The following is an 18820-nucleotide window of genomic DNA, read 5'->3' as shown; positions in this document are numbered from 1 at the left end:
TTCAAATAATGACCCCCACTATTTTATGTGAGGTGGTTTGAGTGGATCTATGTTTCTAGCAGACAGAAGAGGCTTGACTAGAACAGTCTCTGATTCCAGAAAGGCCATGCTTAGTTAGGGCTCTTGCTCAAAACCCTTGAGTGGCTACCTTGATTACAAGCTAGAGATTCAACTAGACATTTACATTCTTCTCTTTCACTTCTATTCAGTGCGGTCCCAGGCAGGGTAATCTGCTCAGACCTTGTATGAGTTAGCTGTTGCTGTGTAACAAACTATCCCACAACTCGGTGAGTTAAAACTATAAGCATGGGTTATTGCTACTAAGTCCAGGAGTCAGCTGTGTGGTTATTCTGTAGTCAGCTGGGCTCACACCTGCATTTGTGGTCAGCTGTGTGTTAAGTAGGCAGCTCCACTGATCTTAGCTGGGCTTCTCACATATTTGGGGATCCGCTGGCTGTAGGCTGGTCTAAGATGGCTTTGCTGGGACAACTGGTGGCTAGCTTGGGCTCATTCACCTGGTGATTACATGTTTGCTGTTTCCTTTTGTTGGAATCTAAAGCAGGGATATTGTGCTGATGCCATGTGCTACCCAGGTCTCCTCTTTCGGGTCTGAGACATCATCCTCCCAGACACCATGAGTCATGAGTTCTAGCTGCTGATGCCTCACAGCTCAGCAGCCTCATCCAATGTCATGTTAGGCAACCTGCATGCGGTGGTTAGTCTGTGAAGGGTATAAAGCCCGGCCCCCCTTGCCTCCATTTGGTCAACTCGGAAAGGCCACCTCAGCTTCAAAGCTGCCTGTGGGGTCTCAGAGGCCACTGTTGCAACTGTATCACAGTTCTTCCTCTGCTTCATCCTGCTTCCTTACTGCCTGGGAGGTGCCGTTCCTGAGGGCATGCCCAAGTCAACCACCTGCAGCCAATCCCAAGGAATGCACCTTACAACACGTGACTTTCTGACTATGGGTTGAGAATTTGACGTAATATATTTTAACATTTGGGATCATACTACTACATAGTTGGATATAAATGACCAGTTCTCCAGGAGAAAAAGTTCTCATTTGTACTTTTGCCGATTGCCATGGTGTAAATACTCCCACCATGACTGATTTCAAATTACCATCCTGAAGTCACGGAATGCAGAATTGGGAAGAGATGTACAAAATAGGCTCTCTCAAGCCAGTAGCAACCAGCTGCAGGATGCCACTGATGGCAACTCAGCCCACGCACATAGGTGTGTATCCATAATCGAAACAAAAGTATCTTGAAGCGACATCTGCCCTTACCATACATAGTGAACTCTGGTTTTCTATTCTTTTCCTCCTTCTAAAAGCCAGTCTCAAGCCATTACATTAATTTCAAGGCCTCTAGTTTTTTTAGTGGTTGTGACCTGCAGTTTGAAATGCATTCACTAGGAGCAGGTACTGCTTGACGTGGAGTCCCTGGGTGGTACAAACAGTGAACATGCTCGGCTGCAAACCTAAAGGCTGGAGGTTCAAGTCTATCCAGAGGCACCTCAGAAGGAAGGCCTGGCCATCTACCTCCCAAAACTCAGCCACTGAAAAACCTATGAAACACAATTCTGCCCTGACACACATGGGGTCACCATGATTTGGAATCTATGATGGCAACTGGTTTTTGTTTATTTTACTACTTAACAGAGCAAGCAACAGATGAATACAGGCAGTGTTTGGCGGCAGGCCTCTTCCTGCCCCTTCACCCCAAATTTGTTAATTTTGGTGAAGGAAGGAAGGGGAAGCCGAAGGTGTTTTTGTTAACATTGCGAAGCTTGCAAAACCTTTCTTTGCAAGTGTAGTTTCCAAAAGTACTCCATTGAAGGCCTGTCTTCTAATGCCTTGGGGAGTGTTCTTGCAAACGGGGGGTAATTAGATTGTCCAACAGGATCAGTTTTCTAGTGGGGCTTATACCTACAGACACAAGGCCTTCCCCCTATCATACCCCACTCACTCCACCCACTGCCCACCCCCTCAATTAACCACCTGGGTTCTTCTGACACCATGGATTACACAATCAAGCCATGAGATTATTGGATTCCCGAAGCCACATTCAGCCATTAAAGCCCTGGTATTTGTTGTCACCTCCCACAAGATGGTCTGAGGTTTTCATTACTTCCAGCTATGGCCAACTGGCTACCCTAGGGCCAGATTCAGCGGCAGGTATATCACCTGGCCTGTGCAAACTAGAAAATGTGAAAAAAAAACCTGGAGTTGGGGCTGCTTATGCCCGACCAAGGTCTGGCCTCCCTGGACCCACCCTTTCACATGGAAATGACCTGATGGCATTGAGCAGGAATAGTGCCTGTCATGGATTGAATTAAGTCCCTCCAAAAATGTGTGTATCAATTTGGCTGGGCCATGATTCCCAGTATTGTGTGATTTTCCTACATGTTGTAAATCCTGCCTCTATGATGTTGATGAGGGAGGATGGGCGGCAGTTGTGTTAGTGAGGCAGGCTAGATCTACAAGATTGGATTGTGTTTTGAGGCAATCTCTTGAGATATAAAAGAGAGAAGTGAGCAGAGAGACGGGGGACCTCATACCACCAAGAGAGCAGTGTTGGGAGAAGAGTGCGTCCTTTGGACCTGGAGTCCCTGTGCGAAGAAGCTCCTACTCAGGGGGAACATTGCTGAGAAGGCTGACAGAGAGAGAAAGCCTTTGCCTGGAGTTGATGCCCTGAATTTGGACTTTTAACCTACTTTACTATGAGAAAATAAACTTCTCTTTGTTAAAGCCATCCACTTGTGGTATTTCTGTTATAGCAGCACTGGATAACTAAGACAGTGCCCTTAAGGCCGGGCAACTCGCCGAAATGCCTTCGGGTTCCAACAGGCAGCAAGTGTTCGAGGCCCCAAAGAACTATGGTGAGGGTTTTGGCATTTTGTCCAGGGGTAGGTTTGGAAACCAGCACCCTTTCCGCTGCACATGGTTTGATCTGGGCAGCACCTGAAGGGTCAGAGCCAACCTTACCTAAGCGAGAAGAGAATCTGTTCTTAACCCAACGTTAGCCCTCACCTGGGCCATTTGCAGCCAAGGAACCATGGTCTCCTGGTAAAGTTTCTCCCTTCCTGGGCAGCTGAGTCTCCTCCATCTCTTTGAAGATTACGGGGCTTTAGCATGCCTTTAAAGTGAATTTCCTCCTGCGTTTTATTAAAATTAATGACCAGAAAACTCTTTTTTTTTTTTTTTTCTCCCTGGCTTTATCTCTTAAATATGTTTCTTTCCTCTTTAAAAACGCAATATTTCTTTTAACCCGGGATATGGATGAGCTTGTCCCTAGCAGGGCAGGCCCAGCTTCATCTGTCAACTTGATTGTGCAAAGCCTCTGTTTTCAGCTGGCATCTGAGGCCGATTTCAAAGCCGTGACTCATGTGGGCTTCCAGGCTGAGGATCCAGAGAGCAACTTGTCCAGTAAGCCCTGGCCCTCTGCCTCTGCACAGGCCTGGCTTTGAGAGAGGGTCTCTCCCAGGGCCCGGTGGTGTGTGTGTGCGCACATGTATATCTGTGTGCATATACACACTCACACAACTCCAGCAATACAGTTTTGACAGATCTGAGCTGACAATCTGTTACTGGTGTTCACGAGTTATCTCACTTCGCTAGGATAGATACATCTGCCATAGCTCAGAGGACTTGAATTAAAAATTCATCCAATAAATGTGCAAAGACGGAGGTACAGGGCCATTTCTGTAATAAGTATTAGGTTGTTTCTAGTTTTTTTTCTCTTTTTTCCCTAAATGCTAGAGGGTACATGCCTACAGCAGAGCAGTGCCCAGATGTCCACAATATCAAGTACCAAAAAGCGAAATGAGGAACAGTTGTTATAACACGTGTGCCCATGTGTATATATCCGTGTATGCACAGAAAATATCTAGAACATGATTCCTCAACCTCAGCTTGGGCGCTACTTGGGGCCCAATAATTTTTTGGGGAAGTGCTGGTCTGTGCATTGTAGGAGGTTTAGAGGTATCCCTGGCTTCTACCCACTAGATGCCAGTAGCCCCTCCGGCTGTAACATCCAAAAATGTCTCCAGACACTGTCAACTGTCTCCTGGGGGGACACAGTCATCCTTGATTGAGAACCACTGATCTGCAAAGATACACACCAAAATAGTCATAGCGAATTCTTCTAGGTAACAGAACTGGGAAGTTAGGATGAACGGGGGATTTTACTAATTGCTTTTTTATTAAAAATTACTTTGTATTGCATCGGGTGGGGGGATGCTCAAATGTGAGACCAAGTTTAGGTACCCTGGTTTAATAACCAAGTAGAACATATAAACTGAAGGTCAGGTATTTAAAATTCAGAACATCCACGTACTCGAAGTTTCTCGATGGAGCCACTAGTGTACAAATGTGCATGTGGTCTTCCTGGAAACGTGTGTATGGAGCCCTTGTGAAGTTCATGTTCAGCACGTAAGCATGTTCTTGAACACAAGGCGAACAAAGTGGCTGTTGGTACACATCTCTCTGGTTATTCACACTGTGCAAGTGACGAAGGCTTAATTCAGAAGGTGGCCCTTTTGAAGAGTATAATCATTTAATCTGTATCGTTTCTGAAATAGGTGCAATGGGTCACAGTCTACCATCAATACAAGAAGGAAAGTGAGCTTGCTTTGCCTACAGTTGACATGCCCTTGGGGGGAGGAAAGGTGACGGGATGGACTAGGATGGAGCCAAAATTATCCTCGATGGTGGCCCGATTGCAATTCACACCTGTTATGGCCTGAATTGTACTCCAAAAAGAGATACTGAAGTCTTACCTGTGAATGCAACCTTATTTGGATCTAGGTCCTTGCAGGTACAATGAAGTTCAGATGAAGTCATACTGGGTTAGGGGTGTGAAATGGGTATGTCCTCAGGCATGGCTGGATACGGTTTTCTAATTGTCATCACTGTTTTGTCATTGGGGGGCCGAGGGTATCTCTAGTTCACTCCTCTCAGGTTTGTCAAGACAACCTGATATCTGAGTAAACCTGGGCATCCTTCCCAGTAATCCCAGTGTGTCTGAGTTTCTGTCCTGTGTTCTGTCCCACTGAGCACGGTCACTGGACTGAAGCACAGTTCAGATGGTGCAAAGAGGACTTTTCAGGGGGAGTATTTTCTTCTACTAAGGAGCCCAGGTAGTGCAAACGGGTAGGCGCCCAGCTGCTGACCGAAAGGTTGGCAGTTTGTACCCACCCAGCAGTTCTGTGGGAAAAAGACCTGGAAATCTGCTTCGGTAAAGATTACAACCTAGAAAGCCTTATGGGGCAGTTTTACTCTGTGACACGGAGTTGTTGTGAGTGGGAATTGACTAAACGGTACCCAACGACATGTCTTCTACTAGCCTAAGCCACTCTGCCTCAAGCTAAGTCGACCTGCGGCTCTCAGAATGAACAACGATGTTCCTTGTAACCTTTATTGTAATAATAATAAACCAAACCCATTGCCATAGAGCTGATTCTGACTCCTAGCAACCCTACAGGACAGGATAGAACTGCCCCAAGGGGTTTCCAAGAAGCGGGTGGTGGATTCGAACTGCCGACCTTTTGGTTAGCAGCTGTAGCTCTTAATCACAAAAATAACCTGCATGCTCATCAAGTGGGGATGGCTTAAATAATGGTGCACCCACACCATGGGCCTCTCAGCAGCAGCTAAAATGAATGAGGCAGATTGTTGTGTACCGATATGCAACAATCTCGAAAACATGTTAGGAGAAAATGTTATGCAGTATGCAGTAGACTACGATTTTTATGTAAAAAAAAAAAAAAAATTGGAGTATGTAAGTACGGATTGGTGGGAAAACACATAAGGAAAGATCTAGAACAGTGCTGTTCAGTGGAACTTTCTGTGATGACGGCAGTGCTCCGTATCTGTGCTGCCCAATACCGTAGCCGCTAGCAACATGTACTGTTGAGCTCCTGAAATGTGGCCAATGTAACTGAGGAGCCGAATGATAATTTTTTAATTTAATTAACTTTAATTAGCTTCATGTGGCTAATGGCTACCATATTGGACAGCAAGGTCTAGAAGGCTACAGGCCAAGCTTAACTGAGGCAAGAAGGCAGGGCTTAAAGGGGACTTTTTTCTTTTTCTGTGCTTCTTTGCCGTTTGGCTTGTTTAGTAATTATAAAAACTCATTTGCTAACCAAAAGGTCAGCAGTTCAAATTCACCAGTTGCTCCTTGGAAACCTATGGGGCATTTCTACTCTGTCCTATAGTATTGCTATGAGTCGGAATTGACTGGATGGCAATGGGTTTGGTTTGGTTTGGTATTGTATGAAAATTTATACACATGCTTCGAAATGCAATATGGCACCTGAATTGGGTTCTGGAACAGAAAAAAAAGGACATTAGTGGAAACACTGCTGAAACCCAAATCTGTAGTTTAGTGAATAGTAATGTATCAGTGAAGGGACCTTGGTGGCGCAGTGGTTAAAGTGCTGAGCTAATAACTAAAAAGGGTTGGCAGTTTAAACCCACCAGTTGCCCCATGGAAGAAACGTGCTAATCTCTGTCTGGTGTCCGTCTACTACTGGAGACCTCATGGCTACCCAGAGGCTGGCCCCAGTGTGAGGCTGAAGAATTGAGACACATCTGTCCACACTGCCGTGGAAGGGTGCCACCGAAGCTGTCACCTCTTTGAAGTCCCTTTCAGCTCACTCTGAATGCACCTCAAATTATAAAAAAGTCCTGGGCAAACGACCCTATAGTCATCGTCCACCACGTTCTTCACAGTGATGCTTTGAGGCGGAGAGAAAGGAGGTGTTTTGCTGTGTCTGCTTTGAAGATGAAGACGTTGGGAACCCCCTTCACCTCTCTGAGCCTCAAGATCACAGCCTGAGGCCAGGATTTTGTTTCAAGTCTGCTTAACAAACACCTGAGTGCCGCCTAGGTGCCAGGCTCTGTTCTACAGTGCAGAGAACAGGCTGGGCTCCTGCCCTCGCGGAGCTATATTCCTGCAGGAAAACTGAGAGCTTGAAAGCATGCATCTGGAGGCCCAGGGTTCTGTGCCGTTTCTACCACATCCCAGCTGCAGGGATTTGGGGAAGTTCTCTGAGCCCCCATATATTCCTCAGTAAAATGCAGTGACAATTCTCAGAGTTGAGGTAAGAATTGAGGGAGCTTGTAGTTTTTTTTTTTTTTTTTTGTAGTTAGACTGTTAATTTTTCTTTTTTTTGAGTTTTAAATGTGCGATGCATTGGTATTAATTACACTCACAATGTTGGGCCACCATCACCACCATCTATGTCCAAAACTTTTTCATCACCCCAAACAGAAGCCCTGCACCCATGAAGCCATAGCTCCGCACTTCCCCCTCCCACCCACTCTGGGAACCACTAATCTACTTTCTCTATGCATTTGCCTGTTCTAGATATTTTGTATAAGTGGGATCATACGATATGTGTCCATCTGTGTCTGACTTATTTCACTCAGTATCACGTTTTCTAGGTTCATCCATGTCGTAGCATGTATCAGAACTTTATTTCTCTTTATGGCAGGATAGTACTCCATCGTACGTCTTTGTTTTCTTGTGCTGCTATAACAAAAATACCACAAGTGGGTGACTTTAAAGAACAAATTAATTTTCTCACAGTTCTGGAGGCTAAAATTCCAAATCAAGGTCTTGATTGTGTCATTTCTTCTGTAAGCCTCTCTTCTAGGTTCTGGGGTCTGCCATCATTCCTCGGTGTTCCTTGACATCTGTCTTCCATCTGTGTGTGTCTCTGTGTCTGTTCTGCTCTTTTTATAACTCAGAGTGATTAGGTTTAGGACCCACCCTACTCTGGTACAACCTCATTAACATGACAAGAGAAAACCCCCTATTTCCAAACAGGGTCATATTACAAGTACAGGAGGTAGGATTTTAATACATATTTTGGGGGGACACAATTCAATCCCTAACAGTATGTATATACCACATGCTGTTTGTCCATTCATCTGTTGATGGACATTTGGGTTGTTTCCACCTTTTGGCTATTGTGAAAAGTGCTACAGTGAGCACGGGTGTACAAGTCTGTTTGAATCCCTGCTATCAAGTCTTTTGGGTCTATACCTAGGAGTGGAATTGCTAGGTCACATGGTAATTGTTTAACCTTTTGAGGACCTGCTAAAGCATTCATTCGTAATGCCTGAAAGATCATGACAGTGACCCTTCCCTGAAAGCTCCCTGCTGTTACCCTAAGTGGAAAATATTCTGCCAAATACTGTTCTGGAAAGTTCTCCGGTTGAGCAAGGAAAGTTGTTGTTGTTGTTAGGTGCTGTTGAGTTCGTTCCAACTCATAGTGACCCTATGCACAACAGAACGAAACACTGCCCGGTCCTGAGCCATCCTTACAATCATTGTTATGCTTGAGCTCATCATTGCAGCCACTATGTCAATCCACCTCGTTGAGGGTCTTCCTCTTTTCCACTGACCCTGTACTTTGCCAAGCATGATGTCTTTCTCCAGGGACTGATCCCTGCTGACAACATGTCCAAAGTATGTAAGATACAATCTCGCCATCCTTGCTTCTAAGGAGCATTCTGGTTGCACTAAGACAGATTTGTTCGTTCTTTTGGCAATCCATGGTATATTCAATATTCTTTGCCAACACCACATTTCAAAGGCATCAATTCTTCTTCAGTCTTCCTTATTCATTGTCCAGCTTTCACATGCATGTGATGTGATTGAAAATACCATGGCTTGGGTCAAGTGCACCTTAGTCTCCAAGGTGACATCTCTGCTCTTTGCTCTTAAACACTTTAAGTGGTCCTTTGCAGCAGATTTACCCAATGCAATGCGTCTTTTGATTTCTTGACTGCTGCTTCCATGGCTGTTGATTGTGGATCCAAGTAAAATGAAATCCTTGACAACTTCAATCTTTTCTCCATGTATCATGATGTTGCTCATTGGTCCAGTTGTGAGGATTTTTGTTTTCTTTATGTTGAGGTGCAATCCATACTGAAGGCTGTGGTCTTTGATCTTCATTAGTAAGTGCTTTGAGTCCTCTTCACTTTCAGCAAGCAAGGTTGTGTCATCTATATAATGCAGGTTGTTAATGAATCTTCCTCCAATCCTGATGACCCATTCTTCTTCATATAGTCCAGCTTCTCGGATTATTTGCTTAGCATACAGATTGAATAGGTATGGTGAAAGAATACAACCCTGACGCACACCTTTCCTGACTTTAAACCAATCAATATCCCCTTGTTTTGTTCAAACAACTGCCTCTTGTCTGCGTAAAGGTTCCTCAGGAGCAAGAGGGAAAATGTTCTAACCCCTGATGACTTCATTTCTAACTGAGACTCAAAATGATGCAACGAGGGTAAATCTGAGCCAAAGAAATGTCTGGAATCTCTGCTTGGGTCCCTGTTTTGTCCTCTTCCTATAAAAGGTTTATAAGTGTCCTGAACTATTCTGAAAGATTAGAGATCAGTGTTTTCCTAAGGAAATCTTGTGATAACGATATATCTCTTTCAATAGGAGCATCACCTGAATTGATTAGGTTCTCCAGACCTGGTGACACAGTGGTTAAGAGCTTGGCTGCTAACCAAAAGGTTGGCAGCTGGAATCCACCAGCCGCTCCTTGGAAACCCCATGAAGCAGTTCTACTCCGTCCTATAGGGTTGCTATGAGTTGGAATCAATTCGATGGCAAATAGGTTTTTTGTTTTGCCAGGCTGTGTCATGCACATTGGACAAATTTGATGCAACCTAACGGAGCCGTGGCTTTCTGGGTTGGTGGGACTGACCGCCGCCACGCCAGCCCAAGGTCACATGACAACATCTGTGCTTTCCTGAGCATCGTTCCTGACGTGAGTAAATAATGGCTGTTTAATCAAAACCAGCCCACCTCTCTGGTTCAGCAAGTGCCTGGTAGACACCGGCTTCCCCCTCTGCGTAGACAAAGACCCCAAGATCTCCAAGACGAAAGCTTAGCGGCAGTCTCAGAGTAGCTCCTTCAAGAACTTTACTTCCCAGCCCAGGCCAGTGGCCAGTCTGAGGACCAGAGAGGACAGGCAGCTTGCTGAGGGTCACCTGTCTGTCCCCATTTCCTAAGTGGTCGACTGCAACTTTCCGCAGGAATATTCCAAGACTCGGATTCCAGGAAGGGGGTGGATAGAGAAGTTTCAGAAGCATTGGCTTTCATGCTTTCTGGAATGCCACCAATGGCAGACAAGAGTGAAGACCTACTTCTGTTAAAAATGATAATAATACCTAATAATGCACTTGACAAACCAGCATTAATGCCAGTTGACCCTGTTGTCCTGGTGGTGGTGAGAGGGGCTGAAGGGGGCTCCCAGGATGTCATAAAGCAGGCTCCAGCAATCCCGGCCACCCCTTTTATTCTCGGACACCCCTCACAGTATCTCTGGGGTCTGCTGGACCACCACTTTCTGTGCCCAGTGCACAGAGAAGCCAGCATTAGACCCCTTCTCCCCCAGAGGGATGTTGTCACCTGACCACAGGATGGCATGGAGGTGGTCAGCCCCCAACCCAGAAAGCCACAGGGCAGGTACATCCCATCAAATCTGTCCTATGCCCCTGACATGGCCTGAGACCCCATTCAATTCATGGGATGCTCCTGCTGAAAGAGATATATGGTTATCACAAGATTTCCTCAGAAAAATACTCATCTCCAGTCTTTCCAACCAGTTCAGGACATTTATGAACCTTTTATAGAAAGAGGACAAAACAGGGACCCAAGCAGAGATTCCAGACATTTCTTTCACTCAGGTTTACCCTCGTTGCATCATTTTGAGACTCATTCCGGGACACCCCTCAGTGTCTCTAGGCTCTGCTGGACCACCACCTCTGTGCCCAGGGCACAGAGAAGCCAGCATTAGACCCCTTCTCCCCCAGAGGGGCAGCCTCACCCTGGGTGCTCATTCCAGGACACTCCACTTTCTCCTCGATCCTATTGGTACCTGAGGTCCGACAGGCAGGGTCTGGCTGGCCCATGAGCCTCCTGGAAGAGTGTGTGCGCAGGCTGGGTCACCTGCTCTCACCTTCCATCCACAGGCCTGCGCATTTGTCCTTCCACTGCTGTTTCCCTTCCAGGAACGTCCTCTCCTCCTTGTTTGCTCTTCAGAGTGCCTTGCCACAGGGGCTAGAGCGCACAGCACCTCAATGTTACAAGTATGCACCGTCTGAAGATTTATGATAAAACCGAATGGTGGCCACACTCTGAAGACCTTTTGTGTGGCCCTGGCAATGTTATGCTGCATAAACCAGTTCACCTCTCTGAGCCTCCGTTTCCTCATCTGTAAAATGGGGGGATAGTAACCATCTCATAGGGCTGTTTGGAGGATTAAATGATTCGTATTTTATAAAGCACAGAGAATGGTGCCTGCCACATTGGGTTATACATGTGCTATTTAATAAATGCCGTTGTCATGTGCCGTCAAGTTAATTCCAACTCACACTGACCGTACATGACAGAGTAGAACTTCCCTGTAAGGTTTCCTAGGCTGTAATCTTTATGGAAGCAGATCGCCAGGTCTCTTCTCCTGCAGAGCTGCTGGGTGAGTTCGAACTGGCACCTTTCAGTTAGCAGCTGAGCTAACTGAACCATTGCGCCACCAACAGAATCTCATTCAATCCTCACAAGAGCCTCATGGAGGAGGGAAGGATCATCTGATGAGGAAAGGACTGAGCTGACCCCTCTGTCTTCCCAGGCCGCAGCTGGCAGAGGGAGCGTCAGACTCCTGCACCAAGAATGTCTGTCTCTAGACTTGGCCCCAGTGTCAAGCTGGGTGTGTGGGCAAACAGATTGGGTGGTGATTGGAGGCAAGATGATTTTTCTCTTCGCACGTGATAATTTTGCATACCACAGCCCAACCTTCACAGTATTCATTCGTATTAATGTCCTTTTAAGTACACAATTTACCAGCCAGTCGATTTTCATAGTAAAACAGATTATCAGATAATGTTTTCAGCTTTCTGCCAGTTAACTAAAAAATAGGGGATGGGAAAGCTGATATTTTAGGAAGATGAACCATGTTTATCCCCTGTAACCCTTAGCCAACTGCGACACTCCCCAGTTGTAGAATGACTAACCCTTGGAAGAGTACTCAACACTTAATACATCTCATGTGAGTTCTTTCCTTATGTTAACTTCTTCAAGCCTCAGTTTTCCCATCTGTAATATGGGGGTCCGCCACCCATATGTCAGTTTGTTGTACTGTGGTGACTTGTGTGTTGCTCTGATGGTGGAAGCTATGCCACAGATATTTCAAATACCATCAAAGTCACTCAGTATGGACAGGTTTCAGCAGATCTTCCAGACTAAGACAAACCATGAAGCAAAGCCTGGAGATCTACTGCCAAAAATGAACCACTGAAAATCTATGGGTCCCAACAGAATATTGGCCAATATAGTGCTGGAAGATGAGCCCCTAGATTGGAGGCGCTCAAACTACACAGTGGCTGTGACAGTGGACTTCAGCATACCAACACTTGAGAAGATGGCACAGGACGGGCAAGATTTTGTTCTGATGTGCACGGGGTCACCGTGAGCGGGAGCCAACTCGACAGCAACTAAAAACAATATGGCGGAAGAGAATTAGAGAACTAAATGAGTTCCCTTGCCTTTAAGCATCACATCGGAGCAGGCTGAGGAGCCAGAATGCCTGATTTCGCCTACAATTCCACTGCTTATGAACGAGCTGGTCGTAAGCCCTCTCGGGACCAGCGTAACATCTTCAGAATCCTTCATCTCCATCTCTTCTCTGAAAGCCAAGTGCATCCTGGGACCAGGCAAGATGAGGGCAGCTTGAAAAGGTGACAGTGTTTGTTATTCCTGCCTGACCTTCGGGAATGGGGGTAGCTTAGTCTGCCAAGGACATTGAGTAATAACTGGAGAAAGGGCTGCTCTGGTTCCCAAATAAACAGGCTCATGAGTGATGAAGGTACCCTCCGTGTCTCCCACCCCCACCCAGCGCGGCAGCAGTGGCCAGCACCGAGCACACGTTTCTTACACGAAGGCGCGTAAACACCACCAGGACCCACTTCAAAAGGCTCAGTGGGCAGCCGCAGAGGGGGCAGCTGCTGCTGATGGAACCAGCGTGCCGTTTGGGGGCTGGGCCCAAGCAGAGGGGCTGGGGCGGGGGTGGCCCCTGGAAACAGACGGCCCCAAGACGTCCAAATACATCAGCGTGGAGGCCTCAAAGGCCCAGAGACCGAGAGCAGGAAAAATAAATAATTCCGTTATCTCTGATGAATTTTTGCCTTTGATCTCATTTCCCCCCTCTCTCACTCTCCTTCCATCGTGCTTTCTCCCCACCCCCTTCCTGAATTTTTCTCTCTCCACAACTTCTTTTTTTAAACCTTTCCTTCTTGTAGTTTGATTTATGCTCCAACCCGCTCTGAGAGGCTGACTTGCCCTGATAAATTGGCAGGGCTGTTCTGCTCAAAGACCCTGAAGAAGGGGGCTGGGGAAGGGCTGCATGGCTCCTTCCAGAGAGGGAAAGACCTGGCTCCGGTGAGGCGGACTCTGCCTAGACACTTGCGACGTGTTCTTGAAGGCACATCCACGTGCCCAGAGCTTGGGCTCCCTAAACTTCCACTTTCCTATTTTTGTGTTTGTACAAACATAGAAAGGAGCCCTGGTGGCACAACAGTTAAGCGCTTGACCACTAACTGACAGATTGGCAGTTCAAACTCACCCAGCATCTCCTCAGGAGAAAGACCTGGAGATCTGCTTCCATAGAGATTACAGCCTAGAAAATCCCATGAAGTAGCTCTACTCTATAATACATGAGGCCACCATAAGTTAGAATCAATCTGATGGCACCCACAACAACACCATAGGAGTGGGGAGAAGGGAGTTTTCCTGCCATCTGTTTTTCATTTGAAGACAATTCATTAAAATAAAAAAAATTGGATGCTAATTATGTGCAAGGTTCTAGGAATCTAGGGGTAAATGCAGTCGTAATCTAGAGGCAGTGTGCTACACCTACTTTCTGTCTCAATCAGGGCAAAACTGTGCCAAGATTTAGGATCTGGGGCCAAATTTCCTGGGTTCAAGTTCCAGCTCTGCAATTCACTAGTCATATGACCTTAATTTAAGGAAGCCACTTGTTATGGATTGAATTACAGCCCCCCCAAAATATGTGTTATAAATCCTAACCTCTATGCCTGTGATTATGATCCGATTTGGGTATGGGTTGACTTTGTTATGTCAATGAGACAGTATTAGTGTAGGAAGTATCATAAGTCAATCTCTTTTAAGATATAAAAGAGATTAAACAAGCAAGGCAAAGAGCAGAAATGGGATAAGATGGATGCCAAGACACATGGAGATCTCCAAGGAACCAGGAAGTAGGAGCTGAAGAGACAAAGACCTTCCTTCAGAGCTGACAAAGAGAGAAAGCCTTAACCTTTAGCTGGCATTCTGAATTTGCATTTCTATCCTCCTAAACTGTGAGAAAATAAATTTATGTTTGTTAAAGCCATCCACTTGTGGTATTTCTGTTACAGCAGCAATAGATAACTAAGACAAAATTCGGCACTGGAAGAGTGAGGTCCTGCTCTAACGGATACCTAAAATATGGAAGCATTTTGGAATTGGGTAAGGAGTAGAGGCTGGAAGAGTTTTTAAGTTACCTAATGGTGAAAGCCTAGATTGCCTTGAAGAGACTGTTGATAGAATTATGAACATCAAAGGCAATTCTGGTGAGAGTTCAGAAGGAAGTGAGGAGAGCTATCGAGAAGGTCTCTATCATCTTAGAGAATTTATACATGGTGCCAGCAACAGAATATTGCTAGAAATGTGGATGTTAAATGTGCTTCTGGTGAGACTTTAAAAGAAAACGATGAACATATGATTGGGCAATGGAAGAAAGGCTATGCTTTTTATGCAGTGGCAAAGAACTTGTATGAATTATGTTCAAATGTTTGGTGGAAGGTAGAACTTGTAAGTGATGAACTTGGATATGTGGCTGATGAGATTTCTAAGCAAGCCCTTAAAGGGATCACATGGTTTCTCCTTGGCACTTATAGTGAAATGTGAAAGGAAAGATATAAACTTAAAAATGACTGTGCAAAATGGAAACAGAACTTAAAAATTTGGAAAATTCTGTTGTACAGACTAAGGACACGTGTCCTAGAATCTTCTTCAGTGACATGGCAATGCAATCTTTTGTTAAAGAGATGAAGCCTGTGACTGATGGCTCTAACCAACTACCACAACAGAAAACCCATCGGCTTAGACCAAAGGGGTCAGAGACAGGATGAAAGGAAAGAAAACTGTCTGCCTCTTGGAATTCTACCGGCAGGAAACAGGCCAAAGGGGCTGTATCCCTTGTCTTCCAAGAAAAGAAAAGGACCATTCCTGGAACAGCCTGGAGATCCGCAGAACTGTTGGAAGGAACCCTCTCGGTTTCAAAGGGTGGGGCCATGGTCTCATGGATCTCAAAGGGTAGGGCCACAGCCTCCTAGGTTTCAAAGAGTTGGATCTTCGCCAACTCAGTTCTGGAGTGTGGGGTAACCCATTAAGGTGTGCCAGGGGAATGGGGCTGCTGCCCAAATCTGACACAGAGAGAAAACCTTCCCCTAGAGCTGGCACTCTGAATTTGGACTTCTAGCTTCCTAAACTGATAAAATAAATTTCTGTTTATTAAAGTGATCCACTTGTGGCATTTCTGTTATAGCAGCACTAGATAACTAAGACAGACATCATGATTGTTAAAGGAGAGGGTCAGGGAAAAAGAGGAAGGCCCTCAACAAGATAGATTGACACAGTGGCTACAACAATGGGCTAAAACGTAGCAATGATTATGAGGGTGGCGCAGGGCTGGGCAGTGTTTCATTCTGTTGTAGACAGGGTCACTATTAGTTGGGATTGACTCAAAAGCACCTAACAACAACAACAAGTATTTTTCCTTTACTTACTTATAATTTTATTCTCTTTGCAAATTTCTCTTCAACAACCAACCAACAAATCACACAACCGATCAACCAATCAATCAACAAACAAACAAATGAAACAGGCTTGTTCCCCAGTATAGTTTTCTTGTTGCAATCTCCCTGTTGGAAAATATCTCTTCCCCCCTTCCTGATTGAGGTGGTGGCAACCTGTTACAACTATTCACTTATTATTCCAGGGGTGTTGATGGAGTGAATGTGGTTTATATGTGGCAAGAACATGAATTTTGGGGGGCCAAAGGGTGGGATGTTATGGATTGAATTGTGTCACCCAAAAATGTGTGTCAACTCGGCTAGGCCATGGTTCTCAGTGTTGAGTAATTGTCCACCATTTTGACATCTGATGTGATTTGCCTATGTGTTGTAAATCCCACTTCTATGAGGCAGTATTAGAGGCAGTTATGTTAATGAGGTAGGACTCAATATACAAGATTAGATTGTATCTCGAGTCAACCTCTTTCAAGATATAAAAGAGAAAAGCAAGCAGAGAAACAGTAGGACCTCATGCCACCAAGAATGAAGAACCAGGAAGGGAGCGCATACTTTGGACCCGGGGTCCCTGCACTGAGAAGCTCCTAGATCAGGGAAAGATTTAGAACGTGGACCTTCCCCCAGAGCCAACAGAGAAAGAAAGCCTTCCCTGAAAGCTGGCACCCTGAATTCAGACTTCTAGACTCCTAGACTGTGAGAGAATAAATTTCTCTTTGTTAAAGTCATCCACTTGTGGTATTTCTGTCCTAGCAGCATTAGATAACTAAGACAGGCTTCCTCCACCTGAACCATTTTGTACCAGCCTCAAAATACCGCAACAGCTTCTAGGGGAATGTGGGTAGGGAATGTCTGGACTGGTCAGGGTAGAAGAGAAAGGAAGGAAGATGAGTTGGCAATTGGTGTCACAGGGTCAGCTGCATTTGAGCATCCAGAATCATTCATCTATATACATCAGGTGACCCCACTGGAAAAAAGACCCATGTACACAATAGCAGTTTATTCCGGAGGCTAGACGTTCAAATTCAGGGTGTTGGCAGGGCCATGCTCTTTCTGAAGGCACTAGGTGAGGTTCCTTCCTTGTCTCTTATTAGAAGGATGAAAAGAGGTAAATTCTGAAAATTAAACTAATCCTGGCGTCTTTGGAAGGTCACCCAGCTAGGGTAGTGTCCTGTTGGTGACAGACTGCAGAGTCAAACAGCTAGAAGAAGAAGGCAGACTCTGGACCAGGAGCCAATGAAACCAAAGTCTAGGCAGCCAAAGATGGTGTCTTAGTCTCCTGATGCCACTGTAACACATGTAACACAAATATGTGAGAAAATAACATTTTCTCACAGTTCTGGAGCCTAAAAGTCCAAGTGAGGATCTCAACCGTGAGGGTGGTCCCAGCTTGGTTCCTTGGCTTAGATTATCCTCACGCGGTGTCTGTCTTCTCCCATGTGTGCATGCATCCGTGTGTATTCTGCTCTTTTTATAACTCAGACGTGATTAGATTTAGAACCCACCCTACTTGGGTATGATTAACATAACAAAAACCCTATTTACAAACAGGATTATATCCACAGGTATAGGGGTTAGGATTCCACACTTGTTTGGGGGGACACATTTAATCCATAACAGAGGATAAGGCCCCACATGACTATAGTCTGCATAGTGGCCCATAGAGCAGACAATGGTTGGCATTTAGTGGTCAAGAATGTGGCTATAAAGTCAATGGCTGCGATTTGAACCTCTTTTCACCACTCGCCCACAGTTTGATCATGGACATACTTTGTATCTCTGAGCCTTAGTTTCCTGTCCTCTAAAATGGGAGTGATGGTACCTATTTCATGAGGCTGTTGGGGTTAAAGAAAATAACTTATGGACTATACCTCAACATAAAGAAAACAAAAGTCCTTACAACTGGATGAATAAGCAACACCATGATAAATGGAGAAAAGATTGACATTGTCAAGGATTTCATTTTACTTGGGTTCACAGTCAACGCCCATGGAAGCAGCAGTCAAGAAATTGAACGACACATTGGGTTGGGCAAATTTGCTGCAAAAGACCTCTTTAAAGTGTTTAAGAGCAAAAATGTCACTTTGAGGACCAAGGTGTGCCTGAACCAAGCAATGGTATTTTCAATTACCTCATATGCATGCGAAAGCTGGACAATGAATAAGGAAGACCAAAGAAGAATAGATGGCTTTGAATTATGGTGTTGGCAAAGAATATTGAGTATACCATGGACTGCCAGAAGAGTGAACAAATCTGTCTCGGAAGAAGTACAGCCAGAATGCTCCACAGAAGCAAGGATGGCAAGACTTCGTCTCATGTACTTTGGACATGTTATCAGGGGAACCAGTCCCTGGAGAAGGACATCATGCTTGGTAAAGTAGAGGGCCAGCAAAAGAGATGAAGACCATCAAAAGATGGACTGACACAATGGTTCCAACAATGGGCTCAAACACAGCAATCATTGTGAGGATGGTGCGGGATCAGGTAGTGTTTTGTTCTGTTGTACATAGGGTTGCTATGAGTTGGAACTGACTCAACAGCACCTAGCAACATCAACAACAAAGGACTTTGACCCCTAGGTGCCAGGCACTGTTTAGTGTTGTTGTTGTTGCCTGCTGTTGAGTTGACCTCTGACTCATGACGACCTCATGCACAATGGGATCGGACCATTGTGATCCATAGGGTTTTCATTAGCTGATTTTCAGAAATAGATCACCAGGTCTTTCCTCCTAGTCCATCTTAGTCTGGAAACTCCACTGAAACCTGTTCAGCATCATAGCAACAGGCAAGCACCCAATGACAGATAGGTAGTGGCCATGCTTGAGGTACAATGACCAGGAATCGAACTCGGATCTCCTGCATGGAAGGTGATAATTCTACCACTGAACCACCACTGTGCCCCTGTTTAGTAGTAATGCCCCATAG

General features: G+C 45.4%; 1 pseudogene; it reads right to left on the bottom strand.

The window, feature by feature from the left end:
• LOC104846798 (crooked neck-like protein 1) overlaps positions 1-13249 on the bottom strand; it is a 95751-nt pseudogene extending 82502 nt beyond the window's left edge.
• Positions 13250-18820: the final 5571 nt, after the last annotated feature.

The sequence above is a fragment of the Loxodonta africana genome, chromosome 19 (genome assembly GCF_030014295.1).
Source record: "Loxodonta africana isolate mLoxAfr1 chromosome 19, mLoxAfr1.hap2, whole genome shotgun sequence".
Taxonomy (NCBI): domain Eukaryota; kingdom Metazoa; phylum Chordata; class Mammalia; order Proboscidea; family Elephantidae; genus Loxodonta; species Loxodonta africana.
This window is presented reverse-complemented; position numbering and strand designations above follow the sequence as displayed.